This window comes from Lacerta agilis, chromosome 14, assembly GCF_009819535.1.
Source record: "Lacerta agilis isolate rLacAgi1 chromosome 14, rLacAgi1.pri, whole genome shotgun sequence".
Lineage (NCBI taxonomy): Eukaryota > Metazoa > Chordata > Lepidosauria > Squamata > Lacertidae > Lacerta > Lacerta agilis.
The window spans coordinates 48,875,948-48,898,377 of NC_046325.1; the positions used below are offsets into that span (position 1 = coordinate 48,875,948).

Below are 22,430 nucleotides of genomic sequence, written 5' to 3' on the forward strand. Positions count from 1 at the left end.
CTAGAGAAATAACAGATACAGGCCCCACACCTTCTAATCCTTGGAGAGGAAGAGAGCCGGGGTGGTCTATTTTAAACAGATACATTGCTAGGAAAGAAAGAATTAAACAGTCCCCTCATCCTTGTGAAAGCTTGCTTCACGTAATAAAAGAAAAATCCTCAGGGGGAAACAGACACAAGCAGCTCTGCCCTGGGAAATAACCATTGCTGCCTTTTTCTACTTCCCTGACTCCTGACAATGGTTTAGGAAATAATTATCTTAAGATCTACGATTGGGCCTAAAATAGCATGATTTTATGTGTCTGGAATTTAACTGGCTGCATGATGATCTTAAGGAGGAACAAAGACACCTCATTTCAGTTCAAATTTCCACAGTATTGAAACTTTTTTCAAGGGTTTTTTAGACAAGGGTTTCAGGAAGGTGGTGGCTTCCAGCTTCAGGGACATTTGGAGGATACAATATATGGATTCATGACAGTCTTGCTTCCAGGGTGCAGGGTGCTTCCATTGAAACTGCCTTGGTCGCCCATGTTGATGACATGGGTGAGTGTGACCTTGCTTGCTCTTCTTGGGCTCTTGATACCCTTGTGGCTTTTGATACCATTGACCATGGTATCCTTCTGGAGTAGCTCAAGGAGGTGTACTCCAGGCCAGTGTTTTTCAACCTTTTTTGGGCAAAGGCACACTTGTTTCATGAAAAAAATCACAAGGCACACCACCATTAGAAAATGTTAAAAAATTTAACTCTCTGCCTATATTGACTATATATAAAGTAATTTTTCCCACGGCACACCAGGCAACATCTCGTGGCACACTAGTGTGCCGCGGAACAGTGGTTGAAAAACACTGCTCCAGGCTATTCTGTTCCAGCCTCCAGGGATGTTTCCAGAAAGTAGTTGCTTTTAAAGTAAGGCTGAATTCTTTCCTCACAAAAATGAGTGGATTTCTGCTTCTTTCAGGAGGCAGTGGGTGAATTTCACTGAACTTTTTGTTGGAGGAAGAGTTTAGCTTACCTTGCTGAGATTTCCCCCCCCCCTTCTCTTTTTGGGCTTTGAAGAAAAGTCTCATACAACAGCACATTGTGTGCAAGGCATGCTGGAACCACCTGACCCTGTCATATTTCCTGCTAGAGTATCAGTGGGAACGTGGCAGTGTCAGGAAGTTTTGGGATGCCTTACAACTGCTCTGGATGGCCGCGCAAGGCTGTTTTGCTCCAGGCAATGGCTCCAGAAGAATGAGTGTCCTTGTCCAAATAGAAAATTCTTTCCAGTAGCACCTTAGGACATTCACAGCAAGAGCTCAGGTTCCCACAAGCAGAGTCAAGTGGAACAAATGAGGATCAAGCAAAGCAAGGCAAGGCAAGACAGACCAGGTCCAGTTTCCAATAAAGAAGGGGAGGGGAAGTGGACAGGGACCAGAGCCACCACCAGCCCTCTCTCTTGGATATGCACCCATCCTTTCAAAGTGATTAAATAATGCAGACCCATGTAACTATATGCAAGGAGAGCATTCTGCTCCTCATGAGCCCTACAGACACCTATCCAGACATTATTACAGTGGTACCATCACACTACAGCTTGAAACTCAACAGAAACACAGGCTTAAGGTAAAGTTATGGGACCCCTGACCGTTAGGTCCAGTCGCAGACGACTCTGGGGTTGTGGCACTCATCTCGCGTTACTGGCCGAGGAAGCCGGCGTACAGCTTCCAGGTCATGTGGCCAGCATGACAAAGCCACTTCTGGCGAACCAGAGCAGCGCACGGAAACGCTGTTTACCTTCCCACCGGAGTGGTACCTATTTATCTACTTGCACTTTGATGTGCTTTCGAAATGCTAGGTTGGCAGGAGCTGGGACTGAGCAACAGGAGCTCACCCCGTCGCGGGGATTTGAACTGCCGACCTTCTGATCAGCAAGCCCTAGACCCAAAAACCACATGTGTAATGTAGGCAAGCACAACTGTCTTCTGAAATCACATTGTCTGTATACAGCCAAAATCTCTTCAGAAGGCAAAGAACAGAGTGCTGAATGGACAGCGGCTTATGAGCAAGCCTCCAGGGGTTTGCAGCAGCCTCACAAGCTCCCTGAGGGTGGAAATGCTGTGCCAAAGATAAGTAGCCAAACAGACTTGAAACACTGTCTTGCTGGAACCAGACCAAAATGTCCATCCAGCTCAGCGTGGCTTCCATTGCCAGGCAGCCAGGCGCCTCTGACAAGCAGAGTAGGAAGGCAACAGTCCTCCAGTTTGCCATTGGCATCCAGAACTCAGATAGTTATACTGCACATTTGTGCAACTTAGCTATCATGTTTCCAATAGCTGTGGAGAGAGTTATCCTCCATGAATTAATCTGTTCCTTTGGCCATCCATGCTGGTGGCCTCCCCCGCACCTAGTGAATTGCTCCATCATTGTTACAATGGAAGTTCCCAGGAAAGGGAGCTGAAGAATACAGTATTTCTGTATCCACTTCCCAGACCTCAGCAGTCAACAATATAGAGCATTTCTATTATTATAGCGAGGTGAGGGCTAGATGAGGAGGAAGTCCCTGAGCTCAGTAATCTCATGCCATTGCACTTGAAGCAGGGAGGGGATTTCCCCAGTTGTTTGTCCTGTCCCCTCCCCATGCAATTTCTCACAGCTCACCAACATCTTATCTATATACTAATATGGATCTAAGGTTTTCCATGCCAATGTTTACATAGTTTAAGCCATACCACCAACACACAAGAGAGAAGTACCAGCAGACTCACAGTAAACTTAAGGAACACACACACACACACACACACACACACACACAAACACACACAATCTGTGGGGGGTGGGGGTGGAGACGCCAAAACAGCACTATAAAAAGCTCAGTGGCATGGAGTATTGAGACACAATTGAGTGGGAGTGGGGGAAAGAATAGTGTGGCAGGAACAGGAGGACAGGAAAGCACACATACATTTAGGGAAGGGAAACAAAGAAGGGGAAGGATAAGATGTTTATAAAATGACAGATTGCATGGAGAAAGAGTGGTGTTTCATCCCCTCTCAGAACCATGGAACTGGTGGCCACCAATTACAACTGACAGGCAGAAGATTTAGAACTGACATAAGGAAGTCAACAGCACATAATTGGCATTTTAGAATTTACTATCACAAGTTGTTTTGCTGTTTGTTTGTTGTTGTTGTTTCTAAAGCACAGATAAATAAATGTTTGGTGACAATTAGCCATGATATTTAGGTGAAACTGAAATTTAAAGATACATGTTGGATGCAGAAAAGCTTCAGCAGCAATTTCATCGCAAAGGTCTGCCACCTAGTAGTGGACAGATTTGCAACCAGGGTCTGGTTCACAAAGGAGCCAAACCAAACATTTAATGTGTTGGGTTTTTTTTAATTAAAAGAACAGCCTCTGTGTGGAGGGGAGCTTACAATTACAAGAATCACAGCAGATATGAAGGGGGATTTAACTCTTTCCTCGCCTGCTCCAGTTCTCAGGAAGAATCCCACTTTTGAGCACTTTTGTTTGGATTGGGAGGAAATACCCCACATCCAAATTTAACACACAGTCTTATCTAGCTTGGGTTCTTCTAAGTACAGAAAGCCCTTGAGTGCTCATGGCACCTCTCAGCTGCAAGAACTAATTACTGGAGAGCCCCAATGTTGTTGCTTGCAGCCGATGAGAGGAAGAGCAGGAAAATGCACCCAATGCCAAAGAAAAATGGTGAATCAATGGGCAACTCTGCTTTTCTTTACTCAGGGCAGGGGAAGAGTTGCAACACTCAATGGGCACAAAGGATTATGTGAGCAGATGGAAGTATTATGAATACAGCAGGACCTTACAGTTGCCATGAGCTGAAGATGTCATCATAGAAATATGCCCTGATCCATCAAACAAGCATCCAGTTCACTGTGTAGTGGCTATTTTTGGTTCAAGGACAACTAGCACTTGCAATTGTTCTTCAGAACGCTTTCAACAACTATAATTCATGTTATATCTATATATATAAACACCCTGCCATTGCCACTGTTCCAGTATCATGTAGCATTGTTTTAATGTTTGCCCCGATACAGCTCTGAATGGCAGCAACAACTGTGCAGAAAAACAATGTGGAGTTTCAACTGCTCATGCCTGGCAAAAAAGAAAAAGGTGCTTTATATTATGAAACACTATATACCCACAGCCTCTGTTGAGCAGAGCAACACCAGTCTAGGCAGTGCCTGAGCATTACTTTCAGACTTCTTAAATTAGGCATGACCTTTAAAGTCTGAAGTAATGTATATTGCTCTAATGTTTAATTGTTTGGGTCGGGGAAAAGAAAAGTCTACCACTTTTTTAAAGAAGTCCCCTAACCCATGTTCTTAAGAAAATACAACGCACCACAATTGCCCATGCGGAGATGAAGGATGACAGCTACTTCTTAACAACTACACAAAGCAAGCAGGTTCTCAAAATTAACAAGAAGATGAAATTCACAACTGACATTTGTTTTGCCCTTACTTTCTAAAAGGCATATATATGTTGCATACTTAATTTTGCTTAATGCTGTAATGTGTTTGTGTGTATTAGTGTTTGTAAATAGGTCTTTTATTAATTATGTAGAAGAAAAACAGTACTGTATCAAAACATTTTTATTTTCATGTACAAAATACAGCATTTTGGGGGGAAATATTTAAAAGTATATCTGTATATAAATTGAGTGCCAATTAAGAACCCAAAGAGCCTATTTCCTCACATCTGAGAATTTCAATTTCTTTATACACACACTGAGGACAAAGCTCACCAGTTCCTGCATTCCTGGACCAGGCATTCCACATTCACCAGAAACATGACAATTACCAAGCCCTGACCAATCATCTGTTTTGTATGATGGGATGGGGGAAATTAAACAGAGAATAATTGAATTGTGAAACACCTAGGCTGCAATCTGAACCCAGTTTACCGTACCTGTGAGTCAATGCCACTCAATTCAATAGGACTTACTTCTGAGTAGACATGTTTGGGCTTGCAATGGTAATTGTTTAACTGTGGTGTAGTTGACTAACGTCAAATTTACAGTCATTCTCTCTCCCCTTCTGGGAACTTTGATTCTTTGCAGGTAGGTTTCAGGACCCTAACACAATCATCTGCACCTTCTTTCAGTTGCATTTATCAAAACACTTGGAGGGAAATCATGATAATAAAATGGATAAATAAAACCACTATGACATTTGCAGTGTAGATACTGCTAAGAAACAATTACATTTATTTATTCTCGTAACAATAAAAGCAATTTTAGGGGGGGGGACTTTTCTAAGTCAGACTAACTTCTATTGAATCATTCTCTAAACTCCTACTATAAATAGCTTCACTTTGGTTGCACCTAGAAGTTTTTCATGCTTTTCGTCCTTCCTGTTCTTCTCCAGACTGGTTAACCAGTCCCCAGTCCTCTTAGCTATGCCCACCTAGCAGTTCGAAAGCACGTCAAAGTGCAAGTAGATAAATAGGGACCGCTCTGGCGGGAAGGTAAACGCCGTTTCCGTGCACTGCTCTGGTTCGCCAGAAGCGGCTTAGTCATGCTGGCCACATGACCCAGAAGCTGTCTGCGGACAAACACCGGCTCCCTCGGCCTATAGAGCGAGATGAGTGCCGCAACCCCAGAGTCAGACAAGACTGGACCTGATGGTCAGGGGTCCCTTTACACACACACACACACACACACACACACACACACACATATATATATCACTGTCTAATTCTTATTGATTTGCAATATGCATAAAGTTCTCTATATTGATGTACTTTGGAACCCGGCATGAGCATTATCCAGCCCATGGCAGCTTTGGGTCCCATCCTTAGTCCCTGCACCCCCACCCCCACTCATGCCAATGCAGCAACTGGATTTACAAAAACAGCTGTGATACAACACTTCTGCATCACCGGGCAGAATCAACTGAAAATGATCCCACAGAGTTGGGCAGCGATGGATGCTTCATTTGGGTTTGCTGTGAAAACTGTGCCAAGTCAAGAGACATTATCCTCAAAGGTTTTGGGCAAAAAGGTCACAGGGGATTTCTGAGGGATGCAGGGCTCCCTCCACTGAAGCAGGTGTTAACTATACCCATACCACCCAAAATACGTTCTGTTGTGTGGCTACCTGAGGATGCACTGGAGGCTTTCTTCCACTGCCTGCAACACCACACAGCAAGCATCACTATGCACTCTAGCACACGTTTAGTGTTGCAGCCATTGCTCAACCTGCTCCGTTGTCTGCTGCCCCCTGGAGCACCAGGAGGCAGAACAGGCTCCACAGCACCAGAGAGGGTACTCAGGACAGGAGCAACAGAGCTAATGGTCTTTGCAGCCTGCTATCCCACAGCGAGACCAGGGTCACAACAGGATCACCTGCCTGATCCTCTGGAAAATCTCTCCGAGTGTTCAGGAATCCACTGTCTTTCATTAGGCTCCATCTCTGGAGGTGGGCCACAAATGACACAACATATGTGTTTGGTAATTTGGTTTCATTCAGTCTCACTCTGCAGAGTCTTGTAGAAGAAGTATCAGAATAATTTTACAAGGTGTTGTGTTTTCCTTACTAAAGAAACACAGGATGCATTCATCAAAACTGTTACATGAACAAATGCCTGGGCTACTTATTTCAGGTTACAAATGGTCTTTTCAGACTAGTAACTTCATACTAAGCATTCAGTGCACTGGCTGAAGACAAATGGCAGAAGCTGACACAAATTGCTGGCAACGCATACAGTGGAATACAAAAACCCTGTTAAACTCTATTACCCAAGAGTAATAAGATTATTAATAAAACATTTAAATATAGGGGTTTTTCACACTAGTCCGATGTATTATTTGTCAGCTTTGATGGATGTACTAAAATAATCAAGCTGACTACAAAACACAGAAAAGTAAGTTGGACATACACATAATTTATTGCAATTTTGAAAAGAAAAACCAAACTTATTGAAGAGCAATCCAAACTACCAAATCTGCCAGCTAGAGGGGTTAGGAGAGGTGGATCACACACACACACACACACCAGCAGAGAGGGGTTTGCCAGCAGAAAACTCATATGCTGGTGGAACCACATCTGTTGGAGGCGGTAATACTTCTGAAAACCAGTTGCTGGAAACAGGGCCGGCCCAATCCATTTTGGCACCTGAGGAAAACCACAAAATGTCCCCCTTCCAGCCAGGGAAGAAGGGGTGAGTGAAGATCTACATCAGGAACCGGGTGGGGGATAAAGATCTATAACAGTAACAGGGTGGGGGAGACCAACAGCACCTCCTCTTTGCCAAGAGGCCACTGTAAATGCGGTGGCGGGGGAGGGCTGCTGAAGAGGAGGCAGATCTGTCCTCCAAGAAGTGTGCAGTCATTGGTGCCACTGTGGCAGCGGCAGCAACAGCAGTGTGCAATGCGTTACTTGGAGGCAGGATCCTGCCGCCTGAGGCAGTCACCTCACCTTTCCTCATATGAGGGTTGGCCCTGACTGGAACCCACAGAAAGGCAGAGTGCTCTTGTGCTCCAATCCTGCTTGCAGATTTCTCACAGGCATCTGGTTAGCCACTGTGAGAACAGGGCACTGGACTAGAGAGGGCTGATCCCGCAGGGCACGGCAGCTCGCAGGTAAGAAAAGAAAGAGAGGGAGGGAGCTAAACTGAAGGACTCAAGAGGGGCCATGGCGGGTGTCGGGTAAGGGGCAGATCAGCACATGGAAACTGCAGAGGCAGGATGGATGGCAAAGCAGGGCAGTCAATGGGTGGAGAGAGAATGGGTGCAGCAGCAGCAGCGGAGACAGCTCTGGTGGGTGAAAAGGTGGACTGCGCATGCATTAAGCAGCCAGCCTTCAAGAACAGCCTTCTGTGAACTGCTCATATTTCACTCAGTATTTCAACACCGGGCTACTATATTCCATTAGCATTGCCGGGTAAGACATGCACTTTGATTAATGTTTCTGCAGCTTTTACTAGAATGAGCCACAAGAAAAATGTACTGCTTGTCTTTCACAGCATTTTATCTACAAAATAACCTTCAGGTTCAACTATGGAAAACTATGCTATTGCTGAAGCTACCGGTAAGCAGTTCTGGCCAAATTAAGCTATCTAACAACAACAAGAAGAAGAAGCTGCTCTGAGCTCTTGGGATAAGGAGTTGTGTACAGTGTGTGACAAACAGCAGCAGCTGAGGCCTCCAAAAGTGGGGCAGGGGCAGCGCTACAAATTTTCCCATACTTTGTTACGCTACTTCCCAAAGATCCTCAGTTCCACTTACGGATGCCCCACCTGGCAGCTATGATAGGTAAATGGAAACCATGTTCAATAAATGACAGACAAGAGGGAAGAGTCATAATCTTCCATAGGCATGTGGCTGGAAGCTATTTGAAATAGGATGTTGGACTGGGCAGGCCTTGGTTACAGTGCATCAGGAATCTTATCATGCTCTGATGCAAAGCCAAACCCTACTCCTATTCCTCTGTCCCACTTGCATTAAAAAAAATATCTCTCTTTTTCTCTCTGAGTCCCCTCCCCTCAAATTTCTCTTCCATGACACAAATCCTTCTTCTTCCAAAAATAATAATTCCCACAATTCTTTCCCAAAAAGGAAAGAAAAGCTTTTTGCCACTCACTCATGCCAGCTCTGCCTTCCCCCCCTTCAGTCTTATTTAATCAACTCTTGTTTTTCTCACCAAGTTCAGTCATGGCTCAGACCTGCAATACCTCCAGGACTGCCTCGCTGCCTCTCCCTGGATGAACCAATCAGGACCCTGAGAGCATCACCTAAAGCCCTTAATTGTGTGCCTCCCCCACGAGAGGTCCAGAGGGTGGAAACACGAGAATCGGCCTTTTCTGCAGGGGTTCCCCACTTATGGAATGCTCTCCCCAGGGAGTCTCCCCTGGCACATTCATTACACATCTTTACAACGCCTTCATGAGACATACCCGTTTAACTCTCATGGCTTCCCCTAAAGAAGACTGGGGATTTAAATTTGGCTTTTAGCAATCCCTAGCCCCTCCACTTCCAAAAACAGCCCTCCTATTCCCAGGAATCTCTGAAGGGAGAACCAATTTTAGCTGTAAACATACTCATAGCATGGTACATGTTTTATGAACAATGCTCCTAGAGATCAGTTCCAACCCAGCAGAAAATATCCACTTATTTAACTGGACAGAGGAGAGGAATAATAAATATGCATTAATGACTGACATATATAATGACATCTTTTTCAACACTCAAAAACATCCAGCTTCCTAACACTCCAAACTACAGGCTTTTGTAAAATGCTGAGTTTTGTTTCCCATAAAAGCATCAAACAAGCTCTTTGCCTCCTTATTGCCGCCATGTTTCGCAGTGCAGTTACAGAAATAATTCATCACAACAAATTAAACCAGTAACTTACCAGTCCAGGATCCTGCTTCAGTTCATTCTTTAGGAACCAGCATCGTGCTGAACGTTTGTTGTGATGCACTGCTCTGTGTAGTAGAGAAGGAATGGGCCTTAGCTGAAAGAGGAAAAACAGCCATCAAACACTAGTTAGACTTTTAGACAATAGTTATCCAGACCAGATATTGCTTTGTAGCAGCGGAAGGAATACACTGTTAATTGGAAATGTCCCAAACCTGTCAAAATTACATGTGCAGCAGTAGTTCTTAATGGACTGCAACTCTCCAGGGTCTCTGGTCTGGCGAGTATTGTGGGGATGATAAGGGAGGCAGGAGAGGATATATTATTTAATGATCTCCTTCCTAACTTGCGCTAGCAAGTTCCATATTCTAGCAGACTTCCAAACAGACCCCCTTTTTAAATTACGCAGCAATCAGCTTGTTGCTGACTCATCTGAATCTTACTATTAAAGATTCCTTCCTGGTAAAATCCCTTCTAATCCCTCTTAAAAAAAATAAACACAAGAATCTGATTAATTAATGTAAAAGTAGTTTACTCACAGATTCATTCAGGTTCACAGACATATCCCTGAAGGCAGGCTTACGTTACATAACAACTAGAACTATTCCATAAAGAAGTTAGTCCCAAGTGACTGCCACTTCTCCAAACACACAGCAACATACAAAATGGAGAACACACACTGACCAGAACATGGAGGCTGTGTGCTCCTCCATGCTAGTACAACAGACCACACCCTCTTCAATTCTGTCCCAGCTCAGGAGGAAACAGGAAGTCTTCTCCTGAGTGGTACAAAACATCCCCTAACATGTCCACTGTAGGAATGTTGTACTTGACTGCAGTTTTACATCCCACATGTATAACCATAAGGAAAAACTAAAGCAAGATGTCAAACTAGCCATGAATTGAAAACCAGACTGAGCCAACCACCTTTCCCCTTCAAACTGGAATAGAATCTAAATAATTATTGAAAGTCAGTTGAACCTGAATTAGAAGTTAACCAAAAAACAAACCCCAGTCTATTGATTCAGAAACAGGTGCAGTGTTTTAACATTTGGTGGTAAATCGACTGGGTCAAGCAGAAGCTACAATGAGCACTTAAAATCAGAATTTGGGAGTTTGTCTAGGCTTCTATGCCTGACTTACCTCATTAAGACTGCAATCTACTGCAACTTGCTAAGAAGTCATGAGACAGGTGGAAAAAGGAAAACATTTTTGTGTGCTTTAAAAGTATATTACCCATGCAGCAGTGCTCAGCTAGCATCTATAGCTTTTTGCTATTGTTTCATTATTGTTTCTTAACATTTGACATAAAGGCTAGCATATGCAACAGCCCTTAGACTGCATCTTACATGGGTACGGGGTGCGTGGCTGTCGTGTCCTCCTCGCACCATGTTCCCCAGATCCCAGCCTTCCAAGACTGCTTGGGGATGGTGTCATGGGGATGTGGCAGTCGTGCGCCCTTCAATCCCAACCTTACCTTTGCTGGCAAGGCTGGGGTCGAGAGGTGCGTGGCTGTTGCACTCTTCTCATGCCACCCTCCCCAGATCTGCGGAGGGCAGCACGAGGCAGCAGGGGCTGGGCAGGAACAGTGGATACTGTTTGTCCTCTGCCCCTCTCCTTGACCCTCACACACACACACGCCTGGGCACCAGCGAGACACGCTCTGCCTCTGCGCGAGTGAAAATTCTGTAGCTGACATGCATATAATATGTTCACTTCGTATTTGAGCACCATTAGTCATTTATAAGACATGTGTTGGACACATGTTATATGACGTTAGGAGGCTCTCCTGGTAATCATCAAGTTTGTTTGGCGCTAGGTGTAGACCTGTTTTTGTTCTGTCAGGTATTTTGGATATACTAGTTTTAGTCAATTTAACCCTAGAATTTTTGTCTGTTCCACTGCTTGCTGTTTTGTGCTTCTGTTATTTTTATTGTGTAAAAACTAACAGCCTCATACCTGTTACAGGTGGGTAGCCGTGTTGGTCTGCCATAGTCAAAACAAAATCGAAAATTCTTTCTAGTAGCACCTTAGAGACCAACTGAGTTTGTTCCTGGTATGAGCTTTCGTGTGCATGCACACTTCTTCAGATACACTGAGCCTCATACCTGGCATGGCTCAGGAATTCTAAGAAAACAAAAGATGAGTTCTGTTTTGAAAGGTCCATTCCACCATCTTGATTCAAAATGGTGTCCAATTGCATTCAAGGAAAGGTGAAAACCTGCTTCTTGATCTCAGGAACCATCATGCAACAGTTGGTTACAACCTTAAGAGGTGCCCTGATGCCAACAGACAAAATAACTTCTATAATATCTTGTAGATAGTAACTGTTAAAAACACTTGGCAAGCATTCTTAGGATGCAAGACCTTACACAATTACATGGGAGCAAGTTGCTTTGAATCCAAAAGGGCATACTTCTGAATAGGTATGTACACGATGGTGCTCTTTAAAATTCACGAATAACAAAAATAAATACTGTCTGATGGTATACTTTTCCCTTCTTCACTTTGGTATGCTGCCTATCACCCAGTCAGTGTTCCCTGGGGAAATTTGTCTTTGGTTCAATTCACAGCTGTCCTTTCTCTCACTACCTTTGCACTGATTGTGAGTGCTCAGACCCTATCCCTAGATTTATATACCTGTCAAAATCAATTGCCATTCCCCCACAATGTTCTGATCTTTTCCCACACTTCCCAGCCATAATTTTTCATGCACATGTCTCCTCTATTCCCAATGCAACAAACTTCTTTGGTTCAGAAATGTTGACATGTACAATGCATGTTTTTCTTTCTTTGTTTTAGTCTACAAAATCTTCAAATTATATATCCAAATGATAGTTTGACACATATTGACCTGAGACTGTCAGAATGGAAAGTCACTGTCGGTCAACCTCACCTCTATATCACCCCAATTGCAATATGTGGACAATAATACTGACCTACCTTAAGGAGTTGTTTGAAGTAGTCAGGATTTTAATAAAGGGCTATATTCATCATCATAATTTGTTAAAAATTATGGGTGGTATTCATCTAAGTTTTACTCAGAGTAGATCCACTGAAATTAATGAAACTGACTAAGTTGTGCCCATTAATTTCAATGTGCCTACTATGAGTAAAACTTACTTGACTACCACCTGATAAGTCATATGTCTCACTCTTTGAAATGCCAGTTCCTATTCTAAGTCTACTGGTTTTTTTGGCACATACAGATCTAAAATACTAGTCATAGGTGTAGTCAAGGGGGGGCAGGGAGGGGCAACTGCCCCCCATCAAGAAAAATCAAGAAAATATGTAGCTAACTGAGGTTCTGCCCCCCCTAATAAAAGGCCTGCCCCCCCCACAAAAATCCTGGCTACACCCATGATACTAGTTCTATGTTCCTATCTCACTTCAAGGTTAAGACTGCAATCCTATTGTCACTTACGGTACTTAGGAGGAAGCCCACTGCAAAAACTTATTTCTGAGTAGACATGCATAAAACCCATCAAACAACCACTGGTGGTCTCAACTGCACGGTTAATGTGGTTAGCCCATACCTTCATTGTTATACATGTTACCATGGCAGCAGGTACCTGTTGGGATCCCATCCCCAAAGACACAGCTGAAGCTGTTATGCTAGGAATTGTGATATCACAAGCCAAGTACCTGTTAGTCTGACCTGCTGGGTTCATAAGCACTGCTGCTGTTGCTGCTGCTACCCGGCAAGGACTGGGGTATTTTGGGGGAAGTTTGTCGGGAGTCTTTGCTGTTACTGATATTAATTTTTTGTATCTTTATTTTTATGTGGAAATTGTTCGGTTTGGTTGTGTAGTTTTTGATGTGTTTTATTTATTTTTATGACTACTTTGCTATGTTTGTAACTATGTAAATCTTTTCATGTTGTAAGCCGCCTTGAACATTGTTTTAACTGTGGAAAGGCAGCGTACAAATAAAATGAAGATGATGGTGTTAGCAGCAGTTATTTCAGGCAAATTGTTTTTAACCAACTTGTGTCTGTACCTGGGAGGAGGACAACCTCCATTTCCAAGATACTATTTGACTCACGGCTCCACATTCTATTTGTCCATTCACACACACACACAACATTTTCTCAAGGTCACTGCCCGGACCTGCACCTTTTTAATGAAATACATTACAATTTAGAACAACACATATATTAATGCATTCATGGAATATACTATTTACTAGCTCCCTTTACACTTTTTTGTTTTGATGTTGTTCATTTTATATATTTTATAGTTAACATGACCTGAGTTTAGCGAGACATGAATGAACCATAGTATCTTCAAATTTACTTGAGAGTAAATGCGCAAAACAAACCCAAAGCATATAGCTTCACTTGCCCATCTGCTGTGAAACACAACTGCTCCACCTGTAGCCAAATCTCATTTGGGATTCACCAGCCTCCACACTTGCCTGCAATATGCCAAGGACTATTCTCTTTCTCATCTGACAAGCTTTATTTGCACTTTGGTTCACAATAAATATACTTAGCCTTGCCCACACCTCACTGAATTCCTCCATGAAATGGTCTGAGGGCTATTAAACTCCCCCGCCCCCCACATCTTTAACATGGCTAGGAAGAGCTGGAGCACCTGGAACAGGCAGAAAGTGCTTCTCCTGCTGATGTGCAGGCCGCAAATGAGGGTGCAAATGCCGCTGGAGTGTTAGGAGGTGATTCTGTGGCAGCCATGCTTGTTCACCATACATTATCTCAGAGAACTGTCATGTCTTGATGCTCTCAGGACCATTTGTGGCCTCACTTGATTTCAACGTGTGTCAGTAATGGTAGCAACTGCATAATTTTACAGTTTCTCAAATGATATCCTTTTAAAATGTTGATCCTTCAAAAACCTCAACTGTGCTCTGAATCTAATGCTGGTCTATGAATACACTGCCATATAACCAAAGGGCACAATTTGTCTAGACATTACATCCATAGCACTGCGTAATTTCTTTCTAGCTATTGATTATCTAATGATCCTTTTAACAAGGCACTCCTGTTATGTCTGATTGATGTGGGGAATATATTTCCTCCTTCCTTTTCAGAAGTTAAATGTCAATTTGGAGATGGAAGATCAAAACCATCACACCAATTAAACTTCTGCTATATTGCTTCCTTGACATACACAACAAATCTATATCATTGCGTCTGTGATTTTATATAGCTAGAATGCAAAAGGTAATAAAATTAGCCAAGTAACAATGGCAATAAGGATCATTTAAATGGCTCTTTCAATACAAAGCAGTTCATATTCAGTACTTCATTGCAATCCTTACAACTCTGTAAGGTAGGTTTACTCCCATAATGCAGATGAGGTGCTGAGACTGAGACTAAAACAGGTGACTTCTTGATTTGTAGCTTAGTCTTTTAGCCTATGCTGCTAAAAGCAAAGCATCTGGTAATTCAACATGCTACAGCTAATTATAAATTCTATCCGCTTAGAACAAATGTAGACTTTCACAATACAGCGCAACACACAAGCAGTGAGAACATGCATACGAACATAAGGAGAGTCTGCTGGATCATGCCAGGGGCCCATCTAGTCCATCATCCTGTTCTCACAGGGGTCAACCAGGGAGCAGGACATGAGCCCAAGAGCAGCACTCTCCCCTCGCATGGTTTCTAGCATTTTGAAGCAGTGCTGTCTCCCAACTGTGGAGGCAGAGCATGGCCTTCAAGGCTAGTAGCCATTGATAGCCCTCTCTTCCCATGAATTGGTCTAATCCACTTCTAAAGCTATCCATGCTGGTGACCAGAGCGGAGGCACATATCTTCCCAGCAACCGAGGTGGGTGCGCCTGGGTGCACTGGGCAGGGTATGGAGGGTGACGTGAGGAGAACACAGCAGGGCAGGCAGGCATCCTTCCAATCTGCCCAATTAGCATAAGAAGCAAAATGCGACCCTGGAAGAAACCGCCCCTGGGGCAATGACCCCCCCCCCTCACGCTGCCCACACTATGCCTCTGAGTGACCATCACTGTCTCCTGGGGAAGCGAGTTCCATAGTTTCACTATGCGCTGCATGAAGCAGTACTTTCTTTTATCAGTCCTGATGTGCAAAACTATTGAGAATGTTGCTGTGATCAGACTGTATCTGGTTGGCACAGGGGACCCCCAGAATAGACCCAGCAAGCAAGGTCCTTTACATTTGGGTAGGGGCAGCTCCACGCAATATGTCTGCAGTGGGAAATATTTGTGTTAGACATTGCACACGTCCAAACCCAGATTAGGTTTTTTCGTCTGAGATACTTTCAGGTCACTCCCAGTAAGAGCTACTTTGGATGAAGACGGCCACAAAACCATGTTGAGTGCCCTGGAGCACTGAGCCATAAGGCACCTTCAACTGAGACCTCAGCTGAGACTCAAGTTGCAAGAGGTATAGGGCTTGATAAGTTACTTTTCCACACAAAAAAAAACCTTGCTAGGAACCTTAAAAGATGCTATTTCTCAGCCATTGAGAGACTATGTTACGAGTGGCCTGTGATATCTTGATATAGTCAGAAACTGGGTTGAAGATGTATAAAGATTATTGTGCCTTTGATGTGTTATTTGAACATGGAGATTTGGACTTCTACTTTAAGACTTAAATGTTTCAAGAAATAGGGAGTTCTAGCAGCATTAGATAAGTGGCTGAAGCTTTAATAAACACTGATAACATTTGATATTTTAAGGACTTTAATAATGAAGCAACTGGATGAAAGATTTGATTTCCCATCCAGCTCCCTATACAGGAAATTAGTATGCAATCGAGTCTGATGAGGAACTGAAGGGATTAGAGATCCCAAAAATCTATTCTGTGCACTTTAAAAGCTGTGGGATATTTATGAGATTATTTTAATTCTCTCTTTTGATTATTTATGATTATTTTGAGACTGAGCTATTATTTTAGGATACTGAGCTACATTCATACTTTAACAATTTGTAATTAAAGAACTGGAAAATGATCAAGAGGGATCAACTAGTTGAAAGAAGAATGGCTGTGAAATATCTTAAGGGATAAATATACTGCCATCAGAATATAGCAGGGAAAGGAATTCCAAGATGCACCTTAAGACTGTCTTAATTGTGGAAAGACAGACCATTTTTACTTAGTTAAAAGGAAAACTAAATCTGTAAGGAATAAGTTGGCACAGGTACTTTAAGTATATATTGTTGAATTACTGTCAGTTAACCATTTTAAATTAATATAATTAATGCTTATAATAATGGATTGTTAAGAATGTTAACTGTCAGGCAGAGGGATAGTGAAAGCCAAGTGGAATTTTTAAGACTTAGACAAAGTGGTTAACAATTCCATGGGAGTCATGTGGGCACATGTGAATTCTAAGGGGGTGAAAACCTGTCTGACATTTGCTTAAATTTGGGTATTTGGGTGTGATCTTAACCACACAGCCTTCTTCAAAACTCTGTTCCAAGTGGTCTCTTTAAAAAGGTCTTTGTTAGTGCTTTACACAGAGCCTATGTACCATGTTGCACAGTAAAAGAACTGTGGACTCTCCCCTTAAGAATAGCCCAACTTAGGAGAAATCTTACTGCTGTTTGCATATATAGCCCCATTTAATACATCTGTTATGCCAGCATCTCTATGGAGCCTGCATGAAAAAAAAAATCAAGCTTCAACAGACAACATACAGATCACCTTCAGACTTGTTCCAAAGGGACCAAACTAGGTTTCATTTTACTCTGTATCCACCGTTTCTAACAGTGCATTCCCATTCATGTCTACTTTGAAGTAAGCTTCTATGTTACTGAAGATGCACTCACATATATATCAGCAGCTCTTGCCACATTTCAACTTCTACAGATTTCTGCCATAAACAACAGCAGGTGGCAGAGAGAGAGATGCTGTTTTTGTGGGAAACAAAAGTATAACTCTCCGGAAACTATTGAAGCTCTTTTGACAGTTCCAGTGTCAATTAAGAAAAATTAATATTTTGTGACACTGTATTTTGGAGGGAAGGGCCCTTCTCCAGTATTAATTGATGCAATGAGACTTCTAATTTCCAGATCTCTTATGTTAGCAGGTTAGAAGAAACTGTCTATCAAAGAGGTGGTTTCTTGTGACACCAGGTCTGTTGTAATAGTCAGGAGCAGGGGTAGGCAACCTAAGGCCCATGGGCCACAAGCGGCCCACAGGGGTTGTTTAACCGGCCCACGAGCTGCCCCCAAACCAAGCTGCCTGCTTGGTGAGTCCCAGCGCGCTGCGCTAAACTAGCTCAGTGCAGCGCAGGGACTCGCTTCTGCAGTGCCAGAAATCGCATCTGTGCAGGCACAGGCGCCGGAAATCGCTGCCACACGCGCGGTCCGGCCCACGGAGGGATCTCCGCTGGAGTGAACCAGCCCAGGTGAGGTAAACCTTGCCAACCCCTGGTCTGGAGGAAGTTTAGAAAAACTTGGAAGTCTGAAGCATTCAGTGCCTTATGCTAGGCCAGGCTACCTGTAGTGCAGGACTCTCACCACCTCGGAAGTGTGCCCTCCAACATGTGCAGGGTGATGGTGGGGGCAGAGCACAGCATACTCACCCCTGCTCATGTATTGCTTTTACAGGTGAGCAGAACCAGGGCCGGCCCAAGACATTCTGGCACCTGAGGTGGAACACAATATGGTGCCCCTCCCCCCCTGCCAAGGAAGATGGGGTGAGTAAAGATCTACATCAGGATCTGCTGCCCCTGTGGATCCTGCTGCCTGAGGGGGTCACCTCACTCTGCCTCATGAAACCTTGGGGGGCTATTCTCAGTCAGTGTAGACCAGCCTTTCTTAACCATGGTTCCCCAGATGTAGCTGGACTATAACTCACATCATCCCTTGCTAGCAGGACCAGTGGTCAGAGACGATGGCAGTTGATTTTATCTTTCAGAGCCTGTGGGAGATCTCGTTCACAGACCTCGTGTGTCCTGCTTCCTTCGGATAAGAGAGCATGCTAGAGACTTGCGGTATTCCTGCAGTACTGGTTTGCATGTGAAGTTGCCTCCCACTGGGTCAGACTGTTGGTTCACCTAGTCCACTGTCACCCAGGGCCTTTTCAGTGGTGGCTGCTCCCAGACTTTGGAACTCTCCCTAGAGAAGCTAAACTGGCTCCCTCCTTGCTGCCGTTCTGTTGACAGGCGAAGACTTTCCTGTTCCAAAAGGCTTGGGGAACGGACTGATTCTAATGAAAAGGCTGGTGCTTTGCTGCTTTTATTGTAATTATCCGCATGTTTGCAATAATATATTTAGGCTTAATTGCTTTTTAATTATTTTTCTTATTTTTATCTGTAAGCTGCCTTGAGTCCATCAGGGAGAAAAGTGGAGTATGAGCAACAACAACAACAACAACAAAAGTAGAAACTTTCCAGAGTCCTTTGCAGCCATGGTACCTGAAATCCTTTAACTCAGAATGCTAGGGATTGAATTTTGGGCCTTGAACAGGCAGTGTATATGCTCTGCCATCGAGCTATAGCTCTTCCCTGGTACTCTGTTAATATATTTGTTTCTTTACAGAATATCAGTTTCTCAAAACTGAAACAACTATCCCTGAATCATGTTGACAGAAAAACACATGTGCCCCAATGTGCTTCAGCTTTAGCAGGCAAGCTGAAAGTCTTCAACATCCTGTGCACCCAAAATTCAAGCCTTCTACACAATGTTTTTCATCAGCCCCCGCTAGTTGGGCAACATCAGGATAAATTAGCACTAAAACGCCCGTGCATTTTCATGAGGACCTTTTATATAAAAAAATCACAAAGTGATGTAGGAAAGTGGAGAGCTGAATTTAAGATGGAAAAACTGAAAGAATCCAAAATTAACCCATTCCTTTCCTCAGCTGAAGCCCCACTCCCCTTCCTTAGATGGCTGCAGGATTTCACTGCTTTAAATCAAGTGTATCCAACATGCTTGCCTACATTTATTCAGCAGGCTTTGTACTACTTATTTGCATCCTTTTGAACACAGAAGAAAAGTAATGCATCTTATGATTTTATACAGTGACATTCATTACACGCTCACTGGAACCTATGTGAAATTTCATCCTCTGAAGTGTGCATGTGTGTATTTCCACAGAAAACTAGTCTTGTGCAGTACAGTTTCTAAGCTGATTTGGAGATCGGTAGGCTGTGTGGTTTCTCACTCTCTCGGTGACCTAGTACACATTGAAATCTTGTTGCATTCTTTGGTGAACTGACTTGTTAATTAATGCTGCGTTGAGATGAGTAGCTTGTATTATTGTGGGTTTGGTTATGAATTATAATTGGGTTCCCCCACCCCCACCCATTATTAGATGCTATGGGGCAGATGGGGCTTGTCAACCTGAGAAGGTAGCCCTCCTGTGAGAAGGAAAACTCTGGTCCTAAACCTTCCCTGCCTTGTGGGGGATTATCTTCAGGAGAAGAAAAGGCTAAGGAGTAAATCCTACACAGATCCAGAGTGGAGACCCTAAGATGGTGGGATTGTGCCTTGTACATCTTCTTCCAGAAACTCCCATGGCCAAGCTGGTGCCTAATGTATTGTTCTGCTTTCCTTTGGGCCACATCAGTGAGGCTGAGATGGTCCAGAACCTCCACACCCTGCGCCCTGGAGAGGTCACTTTGGTGCTGATAACACCCCTGGAGGTGCACTACATTATCTCTCAAGACAGACAGATGCCAACAAAATGCTTTAGGAAATAAAAGTGAGTATTACGTATTAAATGAAACTGAAATAAAAATGGGGCCGGGGGGGGCTGGGAGGCTGTGATATTGGCCCCTGGCCAATGTGATAGAAGATGCAAAGGCACAGTTTTGATTAAGTGCAAAGTTTAGGCCAGGTTATGGGACCCAGGTGGCGCTGTGGGTTAAACCACAGAGCCTAGGGCTTGCTGATCAGAAGGTCGGCGGTTCGAATCCCTGCCACGGGGTGAGCTCCCGTTGCTCGGTCCCAGCTCCTGCCCACCTAGCAGTTCGAAAGCACGCCAAAGTGCAAGTAGATAAATAGGTACCGCTCCAGCGGGAAGGTAAACGGTGTTTCCGTGCGCTGCTCTGGTTCGCCAGAAGCGGCTTTGTCATGCTGGCCACATGACCCGGAAGCCGTCTGCGGACAAACGCCGGCTCCTTGGCCTATAGAGCGAGATGAGCGCCGCAACCCCAGAGTCGGACACGACTGGACCTGATGGTCAGGGGTCCCTTTACCTTTACCTTTTTTAGGCCAGGTTGGGTGGGGGAAGACAGGCTTATTTCTACCGCAGCGAAAAACTTGAGTCACCCCCCTTCTGGTCTACCTACTGGGTTTTGACACGGTACACCTACAAGCTGTGACTGAAGACAAAAGCTGGTGATCAATTTCCTTACAGTAAGATTATAGGCTTTAACAGTTCAGCACTAATATATATCACTTAAACAAAATAACAGAGGTTGCAAGTCACTGAAGTGACAGGCCTGAATATGAAACCTGTAATTATGCATTTAATCATTGACTAGGCCCTTTCTTCATTCTGCACTCATTTCAGCACAGGGACATAATTTTGCAGCTAGCGCAAGTCATGACCCAAGAGGCAGTTAAACAGCTGTGTAAAATAGAATGGTCTTTTTTTATTCCAGCTCACAAATAGAAGTCTTTCAGTCTAGTAGTAATAACAATAATTTATTAAATGCCAGAAAGAGCTTTGCAAGGCAGTTGCTACTTCGAAAAATAACATCAAATTTCAGCTCGCCTCTCCACGCCTGTGCGCTTGCATGCTTGCCAGCTCAACAAGCCCTCCTCAAGACTGGAGGGGCTTCATATCCTGGCCATAGCTGTCAACTTTCCCTTTTTTGCGGGAAATTCCCTTATTCCAGCGCCGTTTCCCATTGCAAAAAAAGGGAAGGTTGACGGCTCTGATCCTGGGGCATGCTCTGGAGTGGTACCCTCCTGTTGCACTTGGAAGCACCCTTTTTGAAAAGATCATACAGGCCACCCGTTTTATAGCTACGAAGCCTTTCTCACACAGGTAAACGGAGAGCAACATCCATATAAGGCCTATACAAAGCCAGTCCTTCCATCAGCTTCGGCTGGTGGCCCAGCTGCACCCCTATCTGGACAGAAATAGCCTAACTCCTGTCATCCATGCTCTGGTAACCTCTAGATTACATTACTGCAACATGTTATACATGGGGCTGCCTCTGAAGACAGTTTAGAGATATCAGCTAGTAAAGAATTCGGCAGCCAGGTTGCTCACCAGGGCAAAAATGGTTTGAGCATATAATGCAAATCCTGAACTGACTGCATTCACTGCTGATTACTTTCCAGGCCGAATTCAAAGTGCTGATTTTGACCTATGGCTCCGGGCCTAAATGACTACCTCTCCCTTTATGAGCAGACCTGGACTCTGTGATCATCGTTTGATCTGAGGCCCTTCTTCATGTGCCCCCCTCCACAAGAGGTCCGGAGGGCAGCAACACAAGAACGGGCCTTTTCTGTGGTGGCTCCCTTTGTGGAATGCTCTCCCCAGGGAGGTCCGTCTGGAGCCTTCATTACATATCTTTAGGCACCACACAAAAACTTTCTTCTATAACCAGGCCTTTGTCCTTTAACTATCTGTGGCCTTTTAGATGTGGATGGGATGCTTTTAATGTATTTATTTTCCCTCTTGGTTTTAACATATCTACCATATTTTCCGGCGTATAAGACGACTGGGCGTATAAGACGACCCCCAACGTTTCCAGTTAAAATATAGAGTTTGAGATATACTCGACTGCAGATTCTCCACCCAGCGTATAATACGACCCCCGACTTTTGAGAAGATTTTCCTGGATTAAAAAGTAGTCTTATAGGCCAGAATATACAGTATGTGGTGGTTTTTTGTTTGCTTGTTTGAAAGTTGCTTTGGATCGCCCTGGGCAAGATAAAGCAACTAACAAATTTAATAAATAAAGTAAACAAATAAATAAAATCGACAGAATATATATCCACTGGTGACAGGTGGGTCAGTGTGGTGCAGTACATAAACTGCTGGGCCACAGCTCAAATGCTCAGCTGGTGAACTGTGCTAGTTATCTTTTTGTCTAACCGCAAAGTTGTTGTGAGGATAAAATGGGAAAATGTAATGCACAGCATACCAAC

The 22,430-nt window shown here is 43.8% G+C and overlaps 1 protein-coding gene across 4 annotated transcripts in view; it reads right to left on the minus strand.

Annotated features, from left to right (window-relative positions):
* LOC117058596 (poly(rC)-binding protein 3-like) overlaps positions 1-9,472 on the minus strand; it is a 152,205-nt gene extending 142,733 nt beyond the window's left edge. For all 4 annotated transcript variants that reach the window (XM_033169844.1, XM_033169840.1, XM_033169845.1 and 1 more), the window contains exon 1: positions 9,374-9,472. The gene's annotated coding sequence lies outside the window, so the exon portion shown is untranslated. The remainder of the gene's footprint in view (positions 1-9,373) is intronic.
* Between the last annotated feature and the right edge of the window lie 12,958 nt (positions 9,473-22,430).